At 40.5% G+C, this 4,159-nt stretch overlaps 1 pseudogene; it reads left to right on the top strand.

Annotated features, from left to right (window-relative positions):
• Positions 1-3,649: 3,649 nt before the first annotated feature.
• On the top strand, positions 3,650-4,157 carry LOC110302445 (annotated as a pseudogene).
• The last annotated feature ends 2 nt before the right edge of the window (positions 4,158-4,159 follow it).

Raw genomic sequence — 4,159 nt, forward strand, 5'->3', positions numbered from 1 at the left:
TATCAATTCAAAATAATTCATAGAACTCAATATAAACTACAAATCTATATAAAACTTCTAGGAGAAAGTCAGAAGGAGGGCTGGAGAGATGACTCAGCAGCTAAGAGCACTGACTGCTCTTCCAGAGGTCCTGAGTTCAATTCCCAGCAACCACATGGTGGCTCACAACCATCTGTAGTTGGATTGAGTGCCCTCTTCTGGTGTTCCTGAAGACAGTGACAGCATACTCACATACATATATGATAAATAAATCTTTTAAAAGAAAGAAAGAAAGCCAGAAGGAATTTTTTTTTCTTCAAAGCAAAGAGTTTTTACATAAGGCATAGAAAGTACGAGCACTAGCTGCTGAGATGGCTCTGCAGGTAAAGGTGCTGTTACCGAGCCTGACGACCTGAGCTGTATGCCTGGGACCACACGGTCGGGGGAAAGAAGTGCTTCCTGTAAGTTGTCCTTCTGCCTCTACATCTCTGACATGAAAGGGATCTCTCTCTCTCTCTCTCTCTCTCTCTCTCTCACACACACACACACACATACACAAAATTTTAAACTATAGATAATGCAAGAAGAAAATAGATATACTGAGATCTTAATTGCTCTAATCTGGCTGTCTTCAGTCTTGAAGGGGAATGAGAATGCAGGTGAATTTAGGACTAGTCAGACCTGGGTTAAGAGGTTTTTAGATAAGCTGTTCTTTATTGTTCATTTGTTTGTTTTTTGTTTGTTTGTTTGTTTGTTTGTTTTCAAGACAGGGTTTCTCTGTATAGTCCTGGCTGTCCTGGAACTCTATCTGTAGACCAGGCTGGCCTTGAATTCTGAAATCCACCTGCCTCTGCCTCCCAAGTGCTGGGATTAAAGGTGTGTGCCACCACTGTGGTTGACAAGCCTACATATTGTTAAAAACAACAAAATCTCAATCATTTAATTTTACCAATAAAGACTTGGGAGCCTTTCCTTCACTTCCTGTCAATTGTTGCTTGCTCTGCCTCTTGACTATGGTTGATTTTATTTAATCCTGTTTACAATATTCAAGCAGAAAGTTTTGGATTAAAGGCAAGTGCTAAGGCTGAGCTACACCAAAAGTAAAAACAGCCCCTCCCCCAGTAAATAACATATTCTTGGGGCTCCCAGTATAATCAAATATCCTGCAACAACATACAGACCTGAGAAGTTTAAGGTAACACAGGAAGCATAAAAATGAGTGCAGAGAGGCTAAACTCTTATCTGCCAGGAGCCATCTCGGAGAAGCTAAAAACTATCAGGTGATCTTCCTGAGATGGTTCTGCTCTGGACTGTACATCTATGATGGTTTCGCTTCTTTAGGCAAGGCTGAGAGGATTACATTTTAGGAAAGATTCCTGCTATTAATATGCTTTTCCTGTTATTATTAAATGTATATAATAATCACTAGGTATTAGCCCACCCTTTTGAGCAGATTTCTGCAGAACAACGAAGATGTACTGACTTGTAGTGATACTATATAAACAAATAGATTTCTTAATTCTTAATGATGACTATAAAAATTCCTAAAATTATATTAGTAATTATTAAGATCTTTTATAATAAGACTGTCATTAAGTCCTTTCTTATGTCAAAATTGCAATGAGAACTCTGCCAGTCTTCAAGTGTCAAGAATTAATTGCTTCTGAGATAATAAGAAGGGATCTACAATTGAGAGCTGATTCCAAGAGGATGTAAAATAATTAACCAAAGGTCATAAAAGGGAACTAACAATTTACTATAGGTGCAAGGACAAACGATTAAAAACTGACTGGGTGATCTATACAAAACTTCAATAATATCTTAGTCACAAAATTACATTTTTTAACTTTTAATGAACCTGTTGAATTAGTGACAGATGATGAGTGTTTAGCCAGATAATTACTCTTAATGGATATGCATGTAAACATTTTCTGTTGTAAACTTCTTATTCAATTTATGTTTGAACTTCCAGTGAACTTTTGTTAAAAAAAAAAAAAAAAAAAAAAAAGAGAGAGATGTTTGGAAAAAACCATGTGATCTATTCTCCTAGAAAAGGTACCAAAGACCAGGAAAGATTATGTTGAATGGCACTGGGAGTAAAGGTGTGGGAGGAAGGCAATTGGGAGTAAGAGCATCGGGAGCAAGGCTATTGCTACATCAGAGCAGGAGGAGAGAGCAAGATTAGAAGGAGAATGCAGAGCGGAATAACTTAGAAACTATAAGGCGGGCTGGTGAGATGGCTCAGTGGTTAAGAGCACCGACTGCTCTTCTGAAGGTCCTGAGTTCAAGTCCCAGCAACCACATGGTGGCTCACAACCATCTGTAACAAGATCTGACTGCCCTCTTCTGGAGTGTCTGAAGACAGCTACAGTGTACTCACATAAAATAAAATAAATAAATCTAAAAAAAAAAAGAAACTATAAGGCAACTTAAAAAATTAAGAGAGCAATATGAAGAATGCAGAGGGAAAGAGGAAAAGAGAAAAAGCTGCAGAGAGAGCAGGAGCAGGCAGGCTTCTCCTGACCATGGGACAGAACAGGTCCTTTCTTAATAGCAAGGCAGGCTTAGTCTTACAAAAGAGGACAAAGCTTTCCTCTTATAGACTTGGGTTGAATTCATTTAGCAGTAAAAGGGTAGAAGTTTTTTTTTTTCTTTATTCAATAAAGATTGGAGCTCATTTTTCTCCACTGGTGTTTGGTCTTTTGCTCCATATGCATATGTAAATGTGACTATGTGTGTAAGTATGTAATTATTAGATAAGTATGTAGCTGGTCCTAACTGGTTTGAACAGAGATAAATGAATGTGTAAGCATGAATCTGTATATGAATTTATGTGAGTTTGTCCATACTTGCTTGTGTAAAAGTTTTTCCTTCTGCAAGCATGACTCTCTTCTCCTGGCTCAATAGAAGTTTGTTGCTCCAAAACTCTCCCCAGCCTGATAAGCGGGAGGCAAGGCTTCTGGACAAGAGAGAAAAGGCCCTAGCAATCAATCCTTTACTTAATCCCTTGCTGTTTTACTATGAGATGCTAAATGCCAGAGACTGGGGTTTTCTGGCCTCAGAGGAACTCAGACAGGCAGGCCAGTTACTTCAGCAAAGTGACTTAGACAGGTAAATGTTTTGTTGTTAAACAGCAACCTGAAATATCTTGTAAGACCAAGTCTTGTCCCTGCTGGTGCTCTTCCCCCTATGCTGCCTTCAAGAGAGAACCAGAAAGAACTGCCAGGGCTGGTTCCCGGCACTTACCCTGTTTGTAATTTTCCATATGGTATGCGCAGGCATGAGTCACAACAGCAGCATTCAATTCCTTTGCTATATTTACGTTTATAATATTTACATATTTATATTACCTAGAATCTGAAAAATCCAAATGTCTATCAAAGTTTAATGACAAGGCGATTCTACCAACCACTGAGAAACAATAAACTCATTTGTTGTTAAAATCCTAAGAAGCTAGGCATAGTGAGTTAATATAAATGAACAGTAAGTCAATAAAGACATGTATGTGACAGTTCATGCTTTTAACTCCGGACTTCCTTGCTTCCAGAAGGTGGAGGCAGGAGGATTGAGAGTTCAGGCTGTTTGGGTTTAAGGTCAGCCTGAACTTTTTAGTGAGATGCTATCTTTAAAAAAGAAAAGGGGCTCTCTGCTCCTCCCTGTTCCAGAGACAGCCGCATCTTCTTGTGCAGTGCCAGCCTCGTCCCGTAGACAAAATGGTGAAGGTCGGTGTGAACGGATTTGGCCGTATTGGGCGCCTGGTCACCAGGGCTGCCATCTGCTCTCGACATGGCAAAGTGGAGATTGCTGCCATCAACGACCCCTTCATTGACCTCAATTACATGGTCTACATGTTCCAGTATGACTCCACCCACGGCAAATTCAACGGCACAGTCAAGGCTGAGGATGGAAAGCTTGTCATCAATGGGAAGCCCATCACCATCTTCCAGGAGCGAGACCCCGCTAACATCAAATGGGGTGAGGCCAGTGCTGAGTATGTCGTGGAGTCTACTGGTGTCTTCACCACCATGGAGAAGGCTGGGGCCCACTTGAACGGTGGAGCCAAAAGGGTCATCATCTCCGCCCCTTCTGCCGATGCCCCCGTGTTTGTGATGGGTGTGAACCATGAGAAATATGACAACTCACTCAAGATTGTCAGCAATGCATCCTGCACCACCAACTG

This window comes from Mus caroli, chromosome 9 (assembly GCF_900094665.2).
Source record: "Mus caroli chromosome 9, CAROLI_EIJ_v1.1, whole genome shotgun sequence".
Taxonomy (NCBI): Eukaryota; Metazoa; Chordata; class Mammalia; order Rodentia; family Muridae; genus Mus; species Mus caroli.